At 34.0% G+C, this 26,825-nt stretch overlaps 2 pseudogenes; one reads left to right on the forward strand and one right to left on the reverse strand.

Moving 5' to 3' along the window:
• Positions 1 to 18,944, forward strand: part of LOC149543078 (ABC transporter G family member 11-like) — a 35,705-nt pseudogene extending 16,761 nt beyond the window's left edge.
• Positions 18,945 to 19,065: 121 nt separating this feature from the next.
• On the reverse strand, positions 19,066 to 20,091 carry LOC149543079 (serine/threonine-protein kinase SRK2E pseudogene; annotated as a pseudogene).
• Positions 20,092 to 26,825: the final 6,734 nt, after the last annotated feature.

A 26,825-nucleotide genomic window follows, 5' to 3' on the forward strand; every position in this document is an offset into this window, starting at 1 on the left:
GCTAGTTTACCCCTAGTTTGCTATCTATTTTAGGCAATAGAGAAAATTCTTTCATAAGATGTACAACACCTCTTAGGGTCCTTATCCATCATTGGAGGGGTGATACCTAACATGTGAATTCTGAGGCTACATCTTTTAGGGGTAGGAAAGGGATCACTGGATTCTTTTGCCACCTTTGATGTGTCTTGCACTTTAGCCTAAAGTTTTGCACACAAGTTGGATGAGAGAAGCCTCCAATTGAATGACACCAATATATGTAGACATCAATAAACTATTAGGTTAGGTAAAAAAGAGAGAGAGATAATTATACCTTATGCTGCTCCAAATTTGTATTTGAGGATAGGTCATAGATGTTCCATGCTTCAAATAAATTTAATGAGTCAGTTAAAACTTTAGAAAAAGGATGAGGGTAGGGCAACCTAGCAGTTAGGTCAACAACCTCTACAATTGTCACTTTTGTAGCCCTTGAACAAAGTGGTTTTCTATGGCACATCACATCACTACCCATACCTTTGATGATACCTTACCTACCAACATATCCTAACATCATAGATCGACATGGTCACTAATAGCATAAGAGCAAACCTCTTCCTCTTTGCCTCCCTCATCATCATCCACTCCCTACAATTATAAAATATGCTTAGAAGAAACTTAGGTTGTTTGTCCCAATTATGACTATATTTTTGCTTACAAATAGAAACAAAGGATACATCTTTCACTTTTACTGATTCCTAAGGAATCTACGACTTATCCTACGCATCTACCTAACTTTCATGCCCATTTCCAAAGGTGTAAGTTTTCAATTATTTGATGGGTGCGATCTTATAGTTCCAATAGCCTTATAGATTTCTCAACCAAGGAATCATGATAGATCACAACATATCTCCTAATTATGTCCTGACCCAAAAAATTTAGAAAAATGATTTCTCAAATTATAATAACTCTAAACCAATCTTCCTTTGGGTAATAATCCAAAATATATTATGTACATCTCCATGTGGGGCCTCCATCATGGATGGAGTATTAAAGGAAACACCACCACTTTCAACCTGCATTACATATTAAAAAATAATGTAGTTATTAAGTCACATGGATTCCACTATCAACATTCCATACACTAAAGCCTCTACCAATCACTAAATTGATTGTAAGCATACCACTTCTTCAAGATGTTCAACTATAGGCTATTACCTTGCACAATCTTGAACATCACCATTACCATTAAGAGTGGGTTCTAATGAAATTTAGAACACCAATAATGCATGTGCCGAATAATGCATTGCCTGCACCAACTAAATACTACTTACCCAAACTTCAATCTCATTTTCAACAGCCAACATTGCTTGTCTATGCTTTCCTAACATAGACTTACTGCCACTCCTACATTTCATTGATGTTGGTTTAACACCCTCACATGTAGAAGTTGGGAGAGCAAGGATGTACCCGTCTTTACACTCAATTGTTATTGTAACAATATATTTCATGGCAGATGAGTGACATGGAATAAAACATCTGTTCCATTTTTTAGATATCAAACCAAAATATTCATAAACACAAAATGCATGAGTGGTGAAAATAAAAAAATTAATAAATTATTTGATCTCACAGAAATAGAAAAATAACATTTTGTGTTCCTCATTACCTCCACCCTCTCACTTCTAGCAATAGAAAGGATTCCCCTTATATTTTCATCAAAGTCAATAATTTTCTTAGCTCTTACAAAGGTTCTTTTCCCTTTACCAAACTTATTCCATTGTGCACGAGATCATTGCATGTAACTCTTATCACCTACAACTGAAGTAGAAGGTGGTGCATATGTTAATATTTCAAAAATGCCATCCACATAACCTATATTGGATAAAAGTGGAGTACCATGTTAGCACTACATTTAATGAATATCAACAAATTGCTCTAAACTGGTTCACATGTTTGCACAATTTTTTTGCATAAAGAACACACTATTTTATCAAATTGATCATACTATGATCTCTCTTATCTTCACCAATACCATAACCCTTTTCAATCTCTCCTTCCTCAACTCATCACTCTCATAGTAACACATTTCCTGTTCAATCTTGGCCAGACCCTCTTTTGGAAGAAGTTCAATTGAGGAGATCTTGTACAATTTGCATATGCATTATAGAGATTGTGAATTTGCATTCTATGTAGGTTCATCCTTGCAATGTCCCAAAACTTCTATTCCCCGTCAACAGAACAACTTCCAACAAGGTAGTAATATATCCTCCTTTGGCTAAACATTTTAATTTATATTGACCCCTCCCCTACACAAATGGGCCCATAAAAAAAAAAAAAACATTACCATACAAAAAATACTTATAGCATATAAGTATAATACATACGAGTGCCATGTTCCTATGGATTACATCATAGATCCAAAATTAATACAAAATTTGAACCTCAATACATCAGTAGATTGGTAGCTAATGCATTTTAGTCTAGATCTATCAAGCTGAGTGGCTACAAGAAAAATCTCTCTTTCAAAACAACAATATGATTTAATCATAGGTTTCTCCTTAATAGTACTTAATAGGGGCTGAGTTATTTTTGGGTGAATTGTTGATTTCTTATGTTAAATTTTCTCTCCTATGTTTGGTTATAGGCATATGCAACTCAACATGATACTTTGATTGTGACCTTGACCATGAGGGAGATTATAGCATACTTTGCTCATTTGAGACTCCCTGATAAGATGCCCTGGTCAGAGAAATCAACACTAGTGGAGTCTACACTTGTTGAAATTGGTCTTCAAGAATGTGCCAACACTACCATTGGAAATTGACACTTGAGGGGAATCGATGGTGGAGAAAAGAGGAGAGTTAGCATTGGCTTGGAAATCCTCATGAGGCCAAGGTTTCTATTTCTAGATGAGCCAACAAGTAGTTTAGACAGGTAAGAACTAGTCACTCTAATTCTCAATTAGTAGTAGATCTTGAATCCAGAATAACATCGGAGAGGCTTTTAATGATTTTTTATTGTTCCTTATAGACCACATAATAGTGCATTAATGAATTTCTCATTCTTTGTAGACCATAGAATGCTAACTTCTAGTGGTTATGACTAATTGGGTTGACTATTGATTATGACTAATTCAAAATTACATGTATTGATATGTGGTGAATTGTTAATTGTAGTGCATTTTTATTTTTTGTCACCCAGGCAATAAGAAATTTGGCCAAGGATGGGCATACTGTTATAGCTTCAGTTCATCAACCAAGCAGTGAGGTGTTTGAACTCTTTGATAGTCTCTACTTTCTCTCTAGAGGGAAAACTATTTACTTTGGAAAGACATCTTAGGAATTTGAGGCAAGCTTTCTTTGCTATAATGGTTGGTTGCCATATCTAAGAATACTAGAGTTATTGCTGTCAGGCTTAGTTAGATGGTAGGTTGTTATATTTAAGAATATTTAAGTTATTGCTAGTAGTCTAGGAACAAGATTTTTTGAAGTTATAGAGGAATTAAAGATGGATCAAAGTGTAGTTGAAGAATAAGTTGATGGAAGTATTTCTATTACAAATGAATTCTTTGAAAATTTCTATTGAGAATTGAGGTTGTTGGTAGATACATTCAATGGATATTAAATATTTTTGTACTGCTAAAACTACAAGGCCACTATGCACTGTACAATAGCTTCCCTCATATATTAAAATATATTTCCTTTTCACCTAAAAATGACAAGATGAATGTCAATTCTATAAACTATTTCAAATGAATCATAACAATCTAATAGTCTCATAAATGATGGTAAATAGTCATATTACTGAGACTATTCTTTAAATACATACTTATGTTACATAAGTAAATACTCTTAATATTATCTAAAAATTATTTTTATTATATAAATCAAAACTACTTATCATTTATGAAATAATAGCACACATATTAATAAGGAAAAAGCATCTAGAGAACACTCAAACCTGTAGAGTGGTTACCCAGCTAAGGTCTGAACATAAAAAATAGAAACAAATACAATAGCTTTAGACAACTAAAAATATTATTTTTGAATATATATTTCCCTAGATGGAATTTTCTTATTTAATACACTTCATATGAAATTCCCAATTAAAACAATTGCTACATTGATTGATGATTCCTATGGTATTAAATATTGATCTAAATTAGATTCATGGATTCTCACAAATACGAATTGTTGTAATGTTTGTAATCTTTTGAGCAAGTAGGATTTCCTTATCCACCTTTCTAGAAACCATCTAATCATTTTTTGAGATGTATTAACTCAGATTTTGACAAAGTGAAATCTACACTAAATGGATCAATGAGACTGCAAGTACTTTCTACATCTTGGATCTTAATTTGATGTTGTGAATCTTACAATTCATTGAAAGGTGTTTTTTCATGAAGATTAAGCTTTTGTTCATGTGATTAGATTGAGAAATCAGATGACCCTTTTGAAAAAATCACAACAAGCCATGCTACCAAAATTCTCGTGGAGAAGTACCAACACTTTGAGCATCATTAGGTAGCATAGGCAAGAGTACATCAAATACCACAAATTATAAGCTTCCTTATTTTGAATCTTACTACTATGATATTGAAGAAAATGAATTTGTAGAAGCATTTTGTGATTTGAAGTTTTGATTTGTAGAGAGGAATAGTGTTGGATTCAGGGGGCAACCAAGGTAGTTTCTTGATGCACTATTATGTTTTAATGCATAGGTCATTTATTAATATGAGCAGAGGTGCTGGGTATTATTGGCTCAGGTTCGTCATCTACATTTTTCTCACAATATGTATTGGAACCATCTACTTGAATGTTGGTACATCTTATAATTCCATATTGGTAGGACTTCATTTTCATGTCATCTATGAGATTTAGGGTATTATCAAAACCACATTATAGTTTCATGAATATTTTTATGTACATGTTGAATTGAATTTTTTCTAAGATTGTAACTTGATATGATTGGCTATTTTCTATTGGGATCATTAAGAGAAACTAAATCTATAAGTCAAGGCTACATTCATATTTATAAAAAGATAGGTAAATCATTTGAGAGTTATCTGCATTTGATGTCACCCAACTTATTTCAATTTACTTTTATATACATTTGAGACTAACAATTAAAGATGCCTTAAAGGGATAGCTATTATGTCACAAATGAACATGTTTGCATCGATTGATCTTCAAATGTATGTGTGCAAGATTAATAGATGAGTTGATTTCAACCTTGCATAGAATATAAAATGAATGCAATTGAGTGCCTTAACATATAAGGACATGGCAAAAAATTGTACTAATTGCATGTTTTGTTCACCCTTAGCACAAAATGAGGTTAGGAATAAACCAAAATTCTAACTTGAATATAAAAATTCTAAGGGTCAAGTCCTTACTATGAACCAGGCCATAAAAGATTATATAGAAAGGGGCTTCATGGATAAACATGAACTATTCAAAGTTATAGCTAGACAAATCTTTCTAAATGAAATTATAGTGCAAATGATAGAAATGAAAGTGTATGGATAAGCATAACTATTTAAAAGCTATAGCTAGATGAGTCTTACTAAATGATATTTTAGTGCAAATGACCTAATAAATATGTTACAAAATTAGGGTCCATTATTTCAAACAAAACTTGAAAAATAAAATAAGTTTGATGAGAAAGAAACCCTTTGTAAAAGATGAAATAGGACTTATTATATTAGAAAGCAGACAAAATAGATGAAAATTGAGGATTTTATGTGAATACCTTGGGTTTATTACACTATTAACTATAGTCTCAAATTTAATTGAGTTTAAAGACTGCCAAGAACAATCCACAAATGGGGGTTTTATAAAAGGATCCCAAGTTGAAATGGTGTTTATATGAAACTATAAGTTGTGTTGATATGTGTTTTTTTAGGTTTTGAAACTATAAAAAGATTAATAAAATAGTACTAAATTAAAAAAAAAAAGAAACTCTACCTTTTCAAATAGAAGAACCCCTACACACAAAGATCATAAAATACATATTTGATGAGTAGATTACTTGGAAGATGAAGATTTCTATATGTTCTTGTTCCTCTGTTGGCATTGCCTCCTCTCTATAAAAGTTATCAAAAGAAGAACTATCTTTCTTATCAAAAGAGATGAAAATAATTTCAATTTTAGTAATGATCTATAGATACTACAAAAAATTAGATCGAATAAATGGAAACAATAACAATGGGATAGAAGACAAATATGCTTAGGCTTTTTGCTCGAAGGACGGGTTCCAATGATGAAAAATAGACAAGGAAGAAATCCAAAAAAAAATTTGCTTCACAAATTGAAGTCCACAGACTTCTCCACAAAGTAACCCTATTAATACACTACTTCCCTTCACACCCAAACATCCAAAACTCTCTCTTTCTGTAGTATTTATATTCTACATGTGAGACAACAACAAAAGTGACAAAAGCAACCATGAAAGAATTTCAAGTGTTGGATGGGCTGGACATGTCAATGGTGGTACTAGAGTTTATGGCAAGTGGGGTGAATCCTACCCACACTCACTCCCACACTTTTGAACTCCTGATGCACACGAATCTCGCAAATGCTAAGTATGAAAATAATGGCCAAATGGACACACCATAGAAGCCCGTGAACAATTTAAATTCATAGATATGAGATATGGGTTTTTTAATTGGTAGTTGCTGGTCATCTACCTGACTGTCAAATGTATAAATGCTAGTCAATCCCCCATTAACCATAGTCAGGTAATAAACTATGATTAGGAGTTTGTAGACCATCTATTTCATGCTATGGTTAATGCAACATTTTTCGATGGAGGGTGACCTATTTCCTAATTATTGAAAAATTTTCATACTCATGTCGGGGGTCAAATGCATTGAGAAACTATGGACGTATTTGCAGATGGTATCCTGAAGTACTAGTACTAGTGTTGATGTATAGGTATGTCTTAGGCATGAACAATTTTGATGGAGGTTAGCTAGTCCCATTTTTAACATCATACTTGTGCTCAATAACATACATTAGCCTCAAAATAGGGTACAAACACCCATCACAAGAAAAAGAAAAAGTTTGATCAAGTCATTTAAATCATATGATAAAATGAGATACCATAGGTAAATATAAAGTTGACTTGTTTTAAAAGGCTTCATAGTTATGACACTCAAAAGAGTATTTCAAAGAATATATTAATGGATGCATTTTGAGGTGTGGTCAAATAAAATATCTTAGTGATAAGAAAATTGGTGAGAAAAACTTGTACATGTATTGGTTTGTAAGGCACAAACATTTCAATGTATGGCTACACTTTGTAGTATGAACAAAGAGTTATTGGTGGGACGATTCTATTTATACAAGGAAAGAAAATGGAGATGGAAGGCTACCTTGGCAAAATGAGTATCTTGGTCTCTTTTGCTATAGGATCTTAGTTACCTTGTGGTGAAAAGTGACTATGTAACTCAATATAAATGAAATTTATCTTTAGGTTTTATTGTCCTAAAAGTTAAGATTTTGACTTTCATTTAATTAAGAATCAAGGTTTTATCTTTCATTTTTGTAAAGTTATGAAATACATTTCAAATATGTAAACTCTAACTTTTTAGGTAGTTATGAACTCAAAAGGTTGGTTATAATAAGAGCCTATAAATATAAGACTAATTCAATATAAAATGGTGAGGAGGCTTTTGGGTAAAAGGGAAAACTATAGAGAAATTTCGTTTGAGTTTGTACTAGGTTAATAATTGTCTTTGTAGTTTTATATCTTTGAAGAAATAACATGAATGTACTTAGTTGTATATATCAAATGTGTTCATGAGTTATTTTGTCTTACTTCTAGTATGTTGAGTAAGTTCTCTTACATGAATGGTGCTTGATGATATAATCTTTCTAATTTATGCAATTGATATGATGAAAAACATTCATCTCATGATATCATGATGTGAATGTGCTAGGGTAATTAATCTTTTAGTATAATAGGGTCTACTATCCATTTTCTTCATCATTGCATTTTGTGCTAAATAACCCCCTTGTCATCTATTATCCACCGTGTAATCCTATTTGGTATTCACATGAGTATCATCAGGTTTTCTTTAGTTTATCTTGTTTATTTTCACATTTTGTTTTTGTAATTTTAGGTGAAAAGTGCACAAAAATAGTAAATACCCCTATTATACAAGGGAGTTGTCCCTCTCAAACACAGAGGAAGATTACAATATGATAATAATCAATTATATTCTATCCAATTGCTCACAATTGTCATTGTTCACAAGGTGCACATAGTTAGTTATAGAGAAAATTTCAAAATAAAAATAAAATTTACCAACTCTAGAACCCTAACTACACATACAAACTCACATTATTAATCAAATAATGCATTATAAATCAAAATTTACAAATTATCTGATGGTTAATAATAAAAAATATATGGACACGTCTTCCATACACAGACAACATTGGTTCAACATGAATGATTAAGTTCACTATCTCCTAGTGTCACTGCTAGGAATATCTAGATATACACTTAGATCTGGGATTCAAGTTGAATGTACTTGGTACTTGTTCAATAAAATAAAATCATCAAGGATGGATGCTAAATATATAAATAGTCAAAGTGCACAAAGATACATAGTATCATGAAGGAGAAAGAGACATCATGTATATCTCAAAGGAAAGTGCCTATGAATCTCTTCCCACTTTTGTACTACTATTAATGAGAAATTCATGCATAGAAGTGGTGCAGTAGATCATAACAACAAATAATCACATGATAGGATGTTTAAATTAAATCCTTTAAATAATTATTTTTCATCATTTGAGCATATATTAGTGAAGGTAAAAGATAGATATCCCATACCATAAATGGATGTAAAAATATGCATCTAATAACATATAAACTATAGTCCAAATATTAATACCAAATAAACTAGGTATCATCTTAATACACCATGTCACATCAATAGTGTCATCATGCATATATGATAAAATTGAGTAGCAACATCATCTAATAACTAATAGCTATGATACTGGTAATGAAAATAGTGTATAGTCATCAAAGCATCTCAATATGAAAATTGTAAGCAAACTCAGGTGCGGAAATAACTTCCTACACTAATCTCATAAGGAAAGTATGGTGCAAATCCTTTTAAAAACTTCCACACTTATAGATTCAACATCATGTAAACAACATTATTGCAGCCAACCATGCATACAAAAATTAGATAGAGAAAGAACACATAACACAAAGATTTGCCAGTGGGGAAAAACCTTTCGGTAAAACAACCCCACCCCTCCAGAACCTGCACAATGTATTATCTTCAACACAAGATTACAATACACTTGCAATGCAAGTTCAACATCAACAATAGAAGACTCCAGCAACACCTCAGTACCTACAAACTTTCATCTATCACACTATTGCATTACAACATGCAATACCCATTTTATGAACATCTTAAGACCCAACAAAATGCCCATAATGGAGTTGGGCATTTTTCATGGCTCAACCACCAAGAAACATGCACAATGCCACATGTACATCCAATACCAAGAAAAGGGCGTCCATCCCTTGAATAGACAATGACAGCTTGTCATAGAATCCACCAAAAATAGCAGTCACAAGAGAAGTGTAAGGGAATCCGTAATACCAACCTATTTTTGGCATATTCTCTTACACACACCAACCACTCATTCTTGGGCACCCAAATAGGCCTCATGTCATAAGATGCTCTTACACCTATCATAGCTCATTCCTTAAATAGCTCTTACGCGTCATAGGAATCTGCCATAACCATTTCAGCCATGATCTCCTTCACACACTTCAAGATGTCGACACATGTAAGTGATCAACATGCCAACTAGACATGTACAGTCACATTTACATATTATTTGCAAAAAAAAATACATTTTACAAAACAAATAATAATATGAATAGGAATTATACAAGGTTGAGACACCTTATTCCTAACATTCTCCCACTTGTCAAACACCTTGTAAGAGCAACAAGAACATAATAGGAACTAACCGCTATAGGCTGAAAGGCCCATAGACTCCGAACACCATCTAAACTTCTCAGTGTCCACTGGTTTCGTTAATGCATCTACAAAATTCTTCATAGTATCTACCTTCTCCAAATTTACCTTTCTATCTTCCACCATATCTCTCACAAAGTGAAACTGCACATCAATGTGCTTCGTTCTGGCATGGAAAGTTGGATTCTTCGCAAGGCAAATAGCACTCTGACTGTCACACCAAATAGTAATCTGTTCTGCATCAACACAAACATCAGAACACAATCTCTTAAGCCAAATGGCTTCCTTACAAGCATGAGTAGCAGCCATGTACTCAAATTTTGTAGTGGACAAAGCAACCACAGGTTGTCGCTTACTCATCCAACTGATGGCACCACCAAACATAGTGAACATATAAGCACTGGTGGATCTCCTACGATCAATATCACCTGCCCAATCTGAATCCACAAACCCATGAATACAAATAGAATGCGGAGATCTAGAAGAGTTACCATGATAACATATGGAGTAATTTGATGTACCCCTCAAATATCTGAATACTCGCTTAACTGCATCCCAATGTATCTGTCCAAGATTAGCCATAAACTGACTTAGGACTCCCATTGCTTGGGCAATGTCTAGTCTAGTACAAACCATAGCATACATAAGACTGCCAACTACACTAGCATAAGGTACTCTACTCATGTCCTCCACCTCACTAGGAGATTTTGGACAATCATCTATAGATAAATTTGTTCCCATAGAAATAGAAACACATAGTGGTCTACAATCTACCATGTTGAACCTGTCAAACACAGACTTCACATAATTACTCTGACTCAACCAAAGTTTTTTGTTAGACCTGTCTCTATTGATTTCCATACCCAAGATGTACCTAGCTGCCCCAAGATCTTTCATCTCAAACTGTGCTGACAATTGAGATTTAAAATCAGAAATCATACCCTTACCCTTCCCAAACAACAACATATCATCAACATATAATGCAACAATAAGAAGGCAATCATTTTCAACTCTGAAATAAACACAATGATCTAATTTTGACCTTACAAATCCAATTGACAACACAAAGGCATCAAACTTAAGGTACCACATCCTAGGAGATTGCTTCAAACCATATAGAGATTTTTTCAATCTGCAAACAAAGGATTCTTTACCTTTAACAATGTAGTGCTCAGGCTGTGACATATAAATCTCTTCCTCCAAATCACCATGAAGGAAAGTTGTCTTCACATCCATCTGTTCTATCTCTAAATCATATGATGTAGCAAGAGATAACAGAAATCTAATGGATGTCAACTTTGCAACAGGAGAGAATATTTCACCATAATCTATTCCCTCTACCTGTGAATACCCTTTTGCAACCAATCTAGCTTTGTACCTTTCAACACTGCCATCTGCACAAAATTTCTTCTTGAATGCCCATTTACAACCAATAGGTTTTCTCCCTTTAGGCAAAGGTACAAGGTCCCATGTTTTATTTTTCTCTAATGAAGCCATCTCATCATCAATAGCCTCAATCCAGGAACCTGCATCTTCCATGCCCAAAGCCTCTTTCACAGATCTAGGCTCATCAGTGTTAGTAATCAAAGCAAAAGCACAACTAGAATCTAACATAGAATAACCAAACCTTTCTGGTTGCTTTCTTTCTCTCATGGATCTCCTCAAGGGCTGAGGTTAAGCTTGTTCTTCCTCTTCTTCTGAACTATCAGAGCTGCTAGAGCTCTCCTCATCATTAGACCCAACATGGTCTCTTTGTTCAGTCTTCTCAGGGGTAGGAGGAAACTGAACAATATCTTTTTTCTTTTCTTTTTCATCTAGTTGTAGCACAATAGGAGAAGATGTTAGCTCTCTAAAAATAACATTTCTGCTATACAACACCTTACTAGTCACAAGATCCCAAAGCTTGTATCCTTTCACACCAACACTGTACTCGATGAAAATACATTTAACAACTTTGTTTTCCAACTTAGATCTTTTCTCCTTTGGAACATATGCATAACCTTCACAACCAAAAACACGAAGATGTCTAATTGAAGGCTTCTTACCAGACCACACCTCCATGGGTGTCTTACCAACAAGAGTTGATGTAGGAGATCTGTTAACAAGATAGCAAGCAGTGGCCATAGCTTCAGCCCAAAACCTTTTTTCTAAACCAGCTCCACTAAGCATACTCCTAGCCTTCTCCATCAGTGTCCTGTTCATTCTCTCTGCAACTCCATTTTGCTCCGGGGTATAAGGAGTTGTCTTATGCCTCTCGATACCTTGTTCTTTACAAAACTATTCAAACTCTACTGAGCAAAACTCACCACCATTGTTAGTTCTCACACACTTAATCTTCTTACTAGTCTAATTCTCTACAAGGGCTTTAAATTCCTTGAATCGACTAAAGACTTGTGTCTTACTTTTAAGGAAATAAATCCATGTCCTTCTACTGTAATCATCTATGAAAGATACAAAAAATACAAACTTGGAGATCGAAGGAACTTTTACAGGACCAAATACATCAGAATGAATAAGATCCAAAACATCAGAAGATTTGTGAGAACTAGAGTAAAACTGAACACGATTTTGTTTACCATATACATAGTGTTCACAAAAGTCAAACTCGAGATTGCAATCATTTAACCCCTCAACGAGATTTTTCTTTTTCAAGGTTTTGAGACCCTTCTCACCAATGTGGCCAAGTCTCATATGCCACAACATTGTCTTTTCTGCAGGAAGCTTTCCTTCCAAAGTGTTTGCATTGCCATCGAAACCAATAACCACACAATTCTTCACTGCTCGTTCAGATGGTGAGGATGAAGAACTATTACATAGAGGAATACATGCATCTAGCTGAAACAAAGTACCTCTCCTAGTACCCTTAGCAAGCACCATCGATCCTCTAATCATCTTACATCCTTCTTTTGAAAAAACAACTTGCACACCTACATCATTCAGCATACTTACAGATAATTGGTTTCGTGCCAAGCCTGGAATGTGCATAACTCCATTGATTCCCTTTACTCATCCATCAGGAAATTTGATAGTGACCCTTCCACATCCAACTATCTTTATGTGAGAATCATCACCCAAGTACACCTTTCCACCATCAAACTCTTCATATCTTGAGAACCAATTTCGATGAGAGGTCATGTGAAAAGATGCACCCGAGTCAACCAACCACACATCATCAGATGCATGGGCTGCCAAAGCTACGATGAATGCATCGCCATCTTCTTGAGATTTTTTAGAACCAGAATCTGAGGCTTTCTTCTTCTTCTTAGGCTCTTTACAGTCTTTACGGAAGTGCCCAGTCTTTTCACAGTTCCAACATATTGCCTTGGACTTATTGGAAGTCTTTGACTTCCCACGGGATTTGGATCTACCCTTATTGTCAGACTTATTGTCATTTTTCTTTCCTCTTTTCGTGGATCTCCCACGAACAGCAAGGGCTTCTTTTTTCGAAATGGAAGCCTTTCTCCGCATCTCCTCTAATAGCAGTGAAGACACCACATCATCCATTTTGAAGGTGACTAATGTGCTTCCGAGAGCCATCACAAGATGTTCCCATGAATCCGGTAAAGAACACAAAAGTGTGTAGCAACGATCCTCCTCCTCTAACTTGACACCAGCAGATGTCAATTGTGCAACCAATAGATTAAATGCATTTAAATGATCCGTTAAGGATCCACCTTCCTCCATTTGTAGAGAATACAACTTCTTCTTCAGGAACAACTTGTTCACCAGAGATTTGGCTTGATACATGGCCCCAAGTCTCTTCCACAAACTATATGCAGTTTTCTCATCTAGAATATTTAGAAGGACTGCATCGGTTAAACAAAGTCTTATGAGACCCTTAGCTTTACGATCTTTGATATCCCAATCTACTTGAGTTATAGTTGTTGGTCTTGTAGCACTTGTAGTAACTTCCCATAGGTCACGATCTTCCAACATGTCTTCCATCTTGAGTTTCCACAACTCAAAATTAGTGCCATTAAATTTCTCCACCTCCATTCTTCCATATGATGAACTCGCCATCTCAATCTGCAAATAAGATTCAGGATGCTATGCACAAGACTCCCACTCAACTTGAGATTAGCTCAAAAAACCCTACCCAATAACTAGGATCAAAATTTGATCAAGCTCTGATACCACTTGTAAGGAAACTCAAGGGCGGAAACAGCTTCCTACACTAATCTCATAAGGAAAGTATGGTGCAAATCCTTTTAAAATCTTCTATACTTACAGATTCAATAACATGTAAACAACATTATTGCAGCCAACCATGCATACATAAATTAGATAGAGAAAGAACACATAACACAAAGATTTGCCGGTGGGAAAAAACCTTTCGGTAAATCAACCCCACCCCTCCAGAACCTGCACAATGTATTATCTTCAACACAAGATTACAATACACTTGCAATGCAAGTTCAACATCAACAATAGAAGACTCCAGCAGCACCTCAGTACCTGCAAACTTTCATCTATCACACTATTGCATTACAACATGCAATACCCATTTTATGAACATCTTAAGACCCAACAAAATGCCCATAATGCAATTGGGCATTTTTCATGGCTCAACCACCAAGAAACATGCACAATGCCACATGTACATCCAATACCAAGAAAAGGGCGTCCATCCCTTGAATAGACAATGACAGCTTGTCATAGAATTTGCCAAAAATAGCAGTCACAAGAGAAGTGTAAGGGAATCCGTCATACCAACCTATTTTTGGCATATTCTCTTACACACACCAACCACTCATTCTTGGGTGCCCAAATAGGCCTCATGTCATAAGATGCTCTTACACCTGTCATAGCTCATTCCTTAAATAGCTCTTACGCGTCATAGGAATCCGTCATAACCATTTCAGCCATGATCTCCTTCACACACTTCAAGATGCCGACACATGTAAGTGATCAACATGCCAACTAGACATGTACACTCACATTTACATATTATTTGCAAAAAAAATACATTTTACAAAACAAATAATAATATGAATAGGAATTATACAAGGTTGAGACACCTTAGTTCTAACAAAAATAATATATAAAATCCATCAAAGTATATCTTGAGTCAAAATAACCATGCAGTAGAATGTGAACATGAGAAACACTACAACACATGCATTTACAATTTTTTAAAACTCTTAGTGTTGTTTTCCACTAATTTTTTTCATAACTTAAATATAATGATAAACAACAAGTTTAATATGCTTTCAATTAATTTTTTTTATAGAAATTTCACACATGTAAAAAGCAATTGGTTTTTCCTAAATTTGAGATATAAAAGAAGTTTGATGTTGTGCAAATTTATTTTTATACATTACCATATCTAAATGTCTTAACAACATTAAAGAATATAGTAGGATTACATCCTAAAACATTGTATAGAGTAGTTTGTCTACTTTATAAAAATATAGGATCTTGAATGTTGATTATAAATTTACATGTAGCTTAATGATTTATTTTATATATGCCTACTTGTATCCCATTATATAACACAAGCATTGTATCTATTTTGTGTATGACATATAAAATATTTGAATAAAATTAAATTGTTTGATTATTTTATTTCTTTATTTCATTGCATTTATCATATATTCATGCACATCTAGATATAGTCAATACTATGTTAGATGAATTAACATTCTAAAACACTTTGTGAAGTAGTATATCTACTCTATAATGATACAATGCCTCGAATATTGACATTGCACATCAACATATCTTAGTGGTGTACTTTACATATGTCCACTTCAATTCTTTGTTGAACATATTTATCTTTTTCATATTCCATCTTTAACAAAAAATATTTTAGTTTAATATTTTATTTAATTATGTGATATTATTTATCTCAAACATTTTCCTTTGAAGTCCAATCTTACATAAGAGTGATAGCTTTCAACAACTCAAAAGGAAGATCGATCAATAATTCTTCAACCATATAAACTATAATTTTATCGATTAGTTCTTGTATAACACTTGTTGATTTCACCAAATCTTGAGCCCAAAGTTTTTCCCATACTTTGTTCTAAAGAATCAATCTTATATTTGTAAAAACTCTATATAGTTGTTATAATACTTTATAAATGAATCAGGATAACTAGAGTTTTTGTATCTACAAAAGATCAAATAAATACAATTATCAGTAGTCACTCCATTAATATATCAACATTTAGATTATAACATTTATATTGTTGGAAATCTAAATTACAACTTTGTTATTTACTTGGATACAAGAACTTATTTACTAGTGAGGCTAAAAATTGGGGACCTCATCCCCAGTGAGATTTGAACCTTGATGACAAGAACAACAACATAACAACTTAGCCTATTCATACTAATATTAGCATACACTACCAATTCTAAATGTACAATGCATAACAATATTATTGGCTGTCAAAAAGACATTTTAAAATATTTTGTAGAATATTTCGTCTACTTTATAGATACAAGAATTGAAATATTGATTTTACATATGTATATCATGTCTTAATGATGAATCTTATATGTATGATTGTAGATAATTGCAAAAGATGGAGGAGTGCATGAGAGAAGCCCCCTACAAAGAGCACATGATAGTGAAATCATATACACATATCAATGCCAAAAATGTTATATGCATCAAGCTAAAAATATCTTAGAAGCTCTCTTGGTTCCAAATCATAAACCATAATCTAGATACAACATAACCATGTATATATCCTATTTGAATCCATCCATCAAATAAAAAAATTCATTTTTTATCAAATCAAAATATATTATAAACTTAAAATATCCAAGAACAAAAATAACCCTACTATGACATCAATTACAAAGCTAGGCTTCAAACCAAATTATTACAATAGCACAAGAGACACCAATCATCAGAGGTCATGAAACATTAACAAACAAGAAAGTTGAGGAAATTAAAACATTAAGGCACAACCATAGCCTTTGGTAGTTCATAACGAAACCAAACATCAAACCCTCAACCTCTCATCTTAATTTATTTGATTTCTAATCAATCAAATAAATTAATTACAAGAAAAACATTTTTATATTTCATATAAAAATTCAAAAGTAATCTAATCCACATTTACATATTAAAAAACAATTCCATATTTAAAAGGAAAAAGCAAACTACAAACTACGAATTATAGATAACTAGTAGAATTGACTCCCTGATTCCTCAGTAACTTGGGGAATCAGAATCTCAACTAACAAACAACTCACGGTTCTTATTATTATTTCAAACTTGCTCAGATTCCAAAGAATGACCATCAAAGAAAAAAAAGAGGCTTATAGGACTACATCCACACGTTACGCCTATGCCAAATCTAAATATAAAAGAATTTGGAAACTTGGTCTTGTCTTTGTTTCTTTAGGCATGAAACGGAAAAGTGTTGCAAAAGAAAACATAAAACATAAACTTAATAGTAGTTATCTATATTTAACCTAATTATCTATAATATTATTTAAAATATATTTATTATCTAATTAATATAATTTCTAATCAATCAAATAAATTAAAAAATAATAATTAAAAAAATACATTTATATTTTTCATATAAAAATTAAAAACTAATCTAATCCAGATGTACATATAAAATAAACAATTCCATATTTAAAAGAAAAAGCAAACTACAAACTACTAATTTTGCGGTTCTTATTATTATTTCAAACTTGCTCAGATTCCAAAGAATGGCCATCGAAGTTAAAAAGGGACTTATAGGACTACATCCACACGTTAGCCTATGCCGAATCTAAATATAAAAGAATTTCCGAACTTGGTATTGTCTTTTGTTTCTTTGGGCATGAAACGGAAAAGTGTTGCAAAACATAGTTACCGAGCATTAAAAAAACGGAAGGGCATCACACAAGTTTCCATAAGACCTTTAGTTGTCAAGAAGATCAAACACCAATTCTGAATAATTATAATTTTAAAAGACTACTTGTATCACACTCGTTGATTTCACCCAGACTTGTTCTTAAAGTTTTTCATATACTTAAAAGATTCAAATCAAAACCCTAGACAATGGTTTTAATACTTCGCAAATCAATCAAGATAATAAAAAGAACGAAAGAAACACAGTTCTTTCTAATTAATGGCTTCACTAGAATATGACAACGTAAGTTATAACATTTGTATTGTTTAAAATCTAAATTACAAGTTTGACCATACCTCATATTAAATTAAACAATCAAACATTAAATTCATGAAACAGTGTGTTCTTAACACTACATCAATTACATTTTATACACCACCATTTCGAAATGCACATAACAACATAAATGGCTCTCAGAAATACATGTTTGAAACATTTTGTAGAATATTTCGTCTACTTTGTAAAAGATACAAGAGCCGAAGTATTGATCATCGTACATTTATGTATCATATCTTAATATGATGTAATCTTGTACATGCACACAGTGGTGCAGCGGCACCCATGAAATATTTAATTCTGATCATTATTTATTCACTGTTATGCAAAAATGTAAGCATGCAATTCAAAATGGGTAAATGTCATAAGTTTTGGCAATATCATGTCACATGTAACGAGAATCTTGTGTTCTTAAAGAACCGTCAAATAATCATAAATGTAACCGATAGTTAGATAATTAATAAGTATGTAACCGAAAGGGAAAACGTACAGTTTTGTAACTGTTACAATTGTCTTTATTTAAACAAGATTATTCAATCAGAGGAGGCGATCGATAGTTGGAAGGGATAAGCTTAAATAATGGGGGCTCTCTGGCGGCAGTCAGAGAGCCATGCAAAATGTAATAATTGCTGTGTTATTATAACAGTTTCTTTTACCTTGTGTTTTTGTTTCCCATCGTGTCGTCCTCTCTGTAGCTTTCATGGTTGGATGTCTTGTAGTTTGTTATTGCAGAGTTATGATATAGCATTGAGTGACAGTTGTTTTTGTTACATGTTTCGAATTATTTGTTTCAGAATGATAATGGATCATGAGCCTTTATTTTATTGTTTAAAGAAAGGAATTATGGAAGAGATACAGATTGAAGTTTGTTTTGCCCTCTCCTCATCACACAGTGAGAAGATAGAGAAGAAGCATGAGAGAAAGAAAGCAGAGCTAGAATGCACAGACAAACTCCCCACTGCTATCAGTGCCAAGGAGGTCGGCTTCATCTTCGGAATCCGTATGAAGATCATCTCCAATGTATACATCACCATGAGGAGCTGCATGAGGGATTCTGGCCTCTGCTATCACCCTCATTATCTCGTTCACGCTTTGGCCTTGAGCCTCATCGACCCTATTATTGCATACCAAATCTGCTGTGGCATAAATGCACTCTTCTTTATAACCCACTTGTGATTCTGAATCTCTTCAATGGTGATCCTCTTGGCAGGATCTGCAACGAAGATTCTCGACAGCAGCTGACGGCATTCCCCACTCAAAAGAACAAAATTCGGAATCCTGTAGTTGGCATCCAATATGCGCCTTATAGTCTTCCCGTAATTCCTCGGATCTTTGGGGTCCTCGAAGGGATAGGAACCCACCAACATGACATACAGTGCCACTCCACATGACCAGACATCTGCTGCCTTCCCATTGTATTCCTTCTTCGAGAACACCTCCGGGGCAATGTACGCAAGCGTCCCCACCGTAGATTTAGGCTCAGAATGAAGCAAACAAGACTTTGAGTAACCAAGTCGCATATTTTGAGACAATTATAAGGAGCGGAATCATCCAGCAACATGTTTTCCAGCTTCAGATCACGGTGACAGATGTGCATGGAATGGTAGTGACGCACCCCTGATATGAGCTGTTGGAAGAAGAAACGGGCCTCGTCCTGACTAAGCCGCTTAGATTTAACAACGCGGTGATAGAGCTCGCCTCCTGCCGCATATTCCATCACGATGCCCAGATGGTTCTCTGTCAGTATCACCTCTTTGAAGCCCACTATGTTTGGATGCCTGAGAGAATGGTGGTTCACGATCTCCCTCTCCACATTCTTGTCGATCTTTTCGCCCCGGCAACCAGCTGTTTGCTGGGTTTTTCTTGCATCAGCTTCACCACGCCGAAATTGCCGAAACCGATGTCCTTCACGACTTTATATTTCTCGTTGTCGTGCACCACAGGCGATTTCATATTCATATTGGACTTGTTGTCCCCTCTTTCCAGCTCTCTCTTCTCACTTCTACAGTCACAACGTACACACGACTCAAATCGCTCTTCTCCGCTCTACGCCTTGTTATCAAACTCTACGATCATCAATTTATAAATAGCTGGTATAAGACCGCCGCTTGCATTATTCCTTCTAATTTTAGCACACGATTATGATTTTTTTTTTCAAAGATGTTTTTATGTTGTTCTGAAATACAAGTTTTACTCATCGTGAAGTTGAACTCACACTTGTCTTGGAGCTCACCACCATCTAAGTCCACGTTGGCTTGCGAAATTTAAATAAATGAAAATTAACTTAACGTTGTATAACTCCTCAAAAGATATTAGTTCTAATATTTCCATAACTTGAATCGCCAAGGAATTGTAATTTATATTATTTTATAATATATATTTTTTATAAACTAGCAGTTCCAAGCTTTTGTGCTTGTAATGAGTAGTGGATAATTTTTAACTAATATTTTTAAAATTATAATATAATATACATAAATTAAGATAAAATTAATTTTTAATTTAAATAAAATAAAATTTAATTATTTTAGTAAACTAAATAAATATTATTCATTTATTTAATTAATCATATACTTAAAAATTATCATCTAAAAACAAGCACGTATAAAGTGAATAGTATATATATATATATAGTAAAAGTTAAACTATCTTAAAGTTGTCAGCTTAAATATAATTTAAATAATCATTTAGGAAAACTCCATCAAAAAATTTATTATGAAAAATTAATATGAAAGATATAAAAATATATTAAAAAATAAGCAACTCCTCGAAAAATATTCTATTAGCTAAACTAATTAAATAAATTAAAAAACTAAACCTTCCATCAATTTTTAAAATCAAAAAGTAAATAAAAGTAGGAAAAAATGAGATAACAACTAATTAAGTTTCTAAATAAATAGGAAAAAAGATAGTTAAAATTAGAGATATATTAAAAATTAAAAATTAAATAAAATCTCACCTCAATAATTAAATTATAAATAATTTCTAATTAAAATAAAATAATATTCATTTAAAAAAAATAAACAACCAATAATAAGTAATTAAGTTAAATAAATTTAAAATCAAGAGTTAACAATAGAGATAATAGCTAATTAAGCTAAATAAATAGAAATATTTAAATGATGTAAGACATATCTAATTATTTTATAGTTATAATTTTTAAGTTATATAAATAAGAAAAAAATAGTTAACATGATAGCTAATTTAATTAATAAACAAAAAAAAAAGAGTTATAAATAAAGAAGGTATTAATTTCAATTTTGTTTGGTATATTTATTTTTAACAATTTAGAACATAGTATTTGATCTAAAACTTATAATAAAATATTAAATTTAATAATTTTTTGGATTAAGATAAAAAAAATAGATCTTAATGGTAAATATAATTTTTCTTTAAAAAATTAGATTAATTTTTTTTAAAGACTAATATAAATATAAATTAAATCAAACATAAATTTGTAATTTTGATGCATAAATATAAAATTTAAATATAATGGGGGTTAAATATGTTAAGTGGTGATTTGGTTGGAGGATATTTAAAAAGTGAGAAATAAAAAGATTATATTTTAACATAAAAGAAAATTTTATTTCAATAAAATGTAATATAATTTAAAATAATACATACTTTTGTTTTAAAAACAAGTGCCCATATTTTACTAATATTAAATATTTACAAAATTGTAGGTATTGTGGGAAAAAGAAAGGGGTGAAAAAATTTCGGTGTAGCTTGGGACCAAAGTACTGTATATGTACAAATACCCAAAATAGGGCCTTGAAGAGGGCATACCCTCTTTTACAGAGCTTTAGAAATTTAATATTAGGGTTTAATTGTTACATTATAGAGATCTCTTTACAGAGTAATATATAGAAGATTGAGAGTAAAAATATTTAAATATACCATCTGGAGGAGAATTTGGAGATGAAGAATTCAGCTATAAAAGACCAATTGAAGGTGAGACTTCAACTATTCTGAAATAGACCCACCTTTGAACCTACAAAAACAACATTAAAAAAACCAATAACAGAACTGGGAAGTTATGTTAGAGCTTTTCAATGTAATAATCATCCGCATTAGGTTAGGAGACCATGCATTTTCCAAAACGAAACAGAAAGCAAGATAAAATTACTATTAACTGTATCACCTATTTTAGTAGAGTAAAATGAACACTAATCTATAAAAAACATTCTCAATACTAAAAACAAATAAACACTTAAGATAGGACCAAAGAAGACAAAATTGAGGAAAGTAGACCAAAGATGGTAAACTCCTCAAGTGCTTCTCATGATGACGAAGCTATGTCCCAGATGGATAGTGGATGTATGCTCACGATGTGCTCAAGCTCCAAATGGATGAGTGATAATCAAATATGAGTGTGGATGAATGATTCAACAATGAAGGTATGGAGGGTTTTCAGCATTATAATAGTATTTTGGTAGTTTTTAGGCTCTCAAAATAGCATTATAAGTTTGCTTCAAAAGTGGATGATTTTAGTGAAGGGAGAGGCTTCTATTTATAGGCCAAGGGGTGGAAGGATGGACAGTCAGGATGCAAGGATGGCAAGATGGTAAGGGAGGGCTAGGATGCACTCAAAGGGGAGCACATGTATTGTGCTTGTTTAAAGCCAATTAGGAGGTGACACATGTCACAAGGTGATTGGATGTGAGAGGGTAGGATATGGGTTGGTCAAAGGAGTAATGAGGGAGGTTGAGCCATAAATGGAGATGGTTGGGTCAAATAGAGATGGTTGGGTCATAAATAAAGATGGTTGGAAGGAGGATGAGATTGTTGACTTTGGCTTAGAGGTGGTTGGGAGGAGAATGAGATTATTGACTTTGGCTTGGGTTAGCAAGTCTTAACCCTTGCTTAAGTTGTGCACATGATTAGAAGAGGGATTAGGATTAGCTTAGGAGTTGGCTAACCTTGTTTAGGGAATGTGACAAGGTTAGAGGGGGGTTTAGGATTAGAATTGACATCTTCTAGAAGAGTCTAGGCTTTTAGGATGAGGATAAATAAGATTTTTTAGAAAATAAATAAAGTTTTATTTATTTCAAGAGTTTAGGTTGAGGAAATATTTATTAAAATATTTTTAATAAATATGAGGATTAATATTTAATCTTAATTAAATATTTTGAGTTGGGATTAGGGGTAGGAAATGATGGGATTAGCCTTTAATCAAAATTAAAGAAGGATTTAGAAGATTTTGGAAGAGGTTAGTGGTCTTAAGGAAATTGGCCAAGTTTTGGACAAAAAATAAATAAATTATTTATTTTGGGATTTTTGGTCAATTTATTAATTAAATAATTAATAAATAAGGAAATAATGTTTAAATAAGATTTAAACATTTTTGGGAGGGATTCCTTAATTAAATATTTTTAATTAAGATAAAGGGATTTAATGGCATAAAAATAAATAAATAAATTAAATAATTAATTAATTAATAAATGATGATGTCATCAGGGATTTTTTTCAGAAAATAAAAATACTTTATTTTCTAAAGGATTTTTAGGTGTCTACATTTTGCCCCTCTTTGAGATAGTTTTGGAACAATACTATTTCAAAGAAGTTTGAAGATAGACGACACGAAGGAAACTTTGAAAGGAACATGATTGTCCCAGTCTTGAATAGAAGAAGAGAGAGTGGACTGTGTGATGCCCCCTCAAGAAGATGGCGGGGAGAGGAGGGGAGGCCCGATAGCTTCTTGAAAGGTACAAGAATCTAGGACAAGAGGAGGACTGAGGGTAGCTAAGAGAGGTGAATCAAGGAAGCTATGGGAGAATGATACAAAGGAAAACCTTTTGCACAAGGATAACCAATGGGTAAGAACACTAGCTTTAGGGAGAGGGGAGAGGGTGATTGGTTTTCTAAATTGAATCCTAAGGAAGTGAGGTGGAAGATGGGAGATCTGGGGAGATAATGATTCAAGGATTTATGATTGGTGATGACTAAGATTACGATTGATGCAGGAGATATGATGATGATTGATGTAGAAACTATGATTATGATTGATGAAGGAGCTAAGATTATGTTTGATGAAACACCTAAGATTATGATTGATGAAGGAGCTAAGATTATGATTGATGAAGCACCTAAGAGTATGATTGATGAAGGAGCGAAGAGTATGATTGATGAGGCACCTAAGATTATGATTGATGAAGGACCTAAGATTATGATTGATGAAGGAGCTAAGGTTATGATTGATACAGGATTAAATACCATGGGATTGATAGGAGATATGATTGGGCTATGGATAAAACTTGTAGATTAGGATTGTATGACTAATTGGATGAGATGCTTGGATAGGATGGGATGTTTTGATAAAATGGGAGTATTAAGTAATCCATTGAAGCTTGAGCATGCGGGTGTTCCAAAGGGGAGCACCACCATGTAGTTGAGCACTTATTTTGATATAGGAATATTGGGAATATGCCAAGGTTACTAAGAACATCAAGGCCTTTTTACCAATATTACATAGGACTGACACGAAACAAACACGCAAGGATTGCCCCAGCATCACACATGAATCCCGAAAGAATCAGAGTGGAAATGATACTGGGTAATCCACAAGCAAACAATATTTCTGAAGTGCACCATGTAACCACAAGTGATCACATGTTTGGACTATGCAAGGGGCATATCTGACTAACTCACAAGCAGAAAAGAAAAAGAAAAAGACCTGATCAAAACCTTGCTCTTGAATTGCCCCATTCATAGCATACCATGATATAAAAGATCATGGCGACCATGAGGAGGGAACAACCCAAATCACTTGAAAGAGATAATTTAAGAACCAAATGTGAAATCTTGAAAAGAAAATAAATCAAAAGAAAATGTAAATCCATGAAAAAGGAACCTTTTGCCAAAGAGATCGGTAGGACTGGATACTGACGGACCAAGATCAGACGAGAGGAAGGATGCAGCTTGCAAGGATCTATCGGTAATATCAAGGACTAGGATGAGCTGGGCAATTAGAACTATTTAGGACATGCTGATGACAAGGGGTCTCGGACAAGGATTCGCGAAAGTATCTAACCAAGAGAACTAAAAATGTTTATTTGTATTTGATTTTTGTTGAGCAAGCATGAATGGACGTGAAGAGATGAGAGATATACAATGATACCAAGCGAAGGACTGACACGCAAGAAATATATAGTGGATAAACCAAAGTATTTACAAGGGATGACCATACAAAAGTTCAACATGATAGGATAGTGGCGGGAAAGAGGAAAATGAGAAGGTTAGCAGAAGAAAATCTAGGGATGAGGAGATAGGAGATAGTGCGAGGAAAAGCTTGGGAAGTTAGTGGAAAGAGGTAGGATATAGTATACTGTTACTATAGCGGAGGTGAGCTATGGAAAGGACGGAAGTAGTTTCCGACTTGACTATTATGATGGTGGGTATTGAAGCTTGTTGCCGAAGAGATGGATAGCGTGTAATGGAAGCGATGGAGAATGTTGTGGGTTCTATAAAAGGTGAGTGAATTTGATGAAAGCTGAACAACAAGAAGTGTTAGCTGAAGCATAAGAAAAGTGTGAGTGAAGAATTAAGCTATGAGGGAAATATCAATGGCCGATTCGCAAGAGCAGAGGCAGAAAATGCCAGAGGCGATAGAAGGAGGAACGGGGGGATGGAGTGAAGAGGAAAATGAAAGCCAAGGAGAAAGGAAATGGGTGCGAGGGCAGAAGCGGGGTGTAAAGCAGAGCCAACAAGAAGGAAGAGAAACCTTGCCACGTCGAAGTGTGCGGCGTTGTGATCGGGGAGTGGTGGAGGCTAGCAAAAGTAATCCAACTCAAAATCAGCCAGAAGAGGAAGAAGAAGATCCGACCTTGCTGCAACTATTAGCAGAAGGTGTGAGGCAACAAACAGAGGCGATGGAAAAAGAGAAGGAGACAAACTTACCAAGGGTGGAAGTGTGGTTAGAGGGAGCAAGTGTAGAAGATCAACCATCTGTAGAAGAGACCCTTCCAGAAGGGGAACAGAGATCCGTGATGCGACCAACAGCAGTCGAATCGAAGAAGGGAAAAAGTAAATTAGGGGATATGATGCAGAGCTCTAGGGAACAAAAGGGTGACCCAGTGTTGTCTGCATTTCGGCCATTTCGAGCATTGCAATCTGATGCGGCAGTACAAGAAGCTCATGATGCAGCGGTGGTGATGGAAAAAGCATTGGCAATGGAAAAAGAACGGGCTGACCAGGCGGAGAAAGATGCAAATTTATTTCAAGGCCTGATTGAAAGAGTGCGAGAGGATGGTGCATGAACAGAAGCTGAGCATTTAGGGATGATGTTAATGATGGAGCAAACAAGAGTGGAGACTGTGGAGGCAACTTTGGCAGCTGAGAGAGTGGCAATGGAGAGATGTGAAAATGAATTAGTGCTCCTGGGGTCGCAAGTAGAAGCGTACAAGGAGTCAGCAGTGCAGACCAATAGTTTAGCACAGAGGGCACAAGAGCAGCTGAATTCAAGTAATGTGCACATTACATGGTACCAGAATCAGTTAAATACAGTGAAACATGAGAGGGAGTCAATGAAAATGCTAGCAAATAGATATGAAAGAGAACGTGATATTACGCAGAGGACAACAACTATTCCAGGAGCAGAAAGACTATGGGCAGAAATGAAAGATGTCATGGAGCAATTAGTGAGGGTTGCGCGAGAGGCGACATATTACATGGGATTATATCACCAAGCGATCCCTTTG

The sequence above is a fragment of the Cupressus sempervirens genome, chromosome 8 (assembly GCF_028749045.1).
Source record: "Cupressus sempervirens isolate cs-2001-9-10 chromosome 8, ASM2874904v1, whole genome shotgun sequence".
NCBI lineage: Eukaryota > Viridiplantae > Streptophyta > Pinopsida > Cupressales > Cupressaceae > Cupressus > Cupressus sempervirens.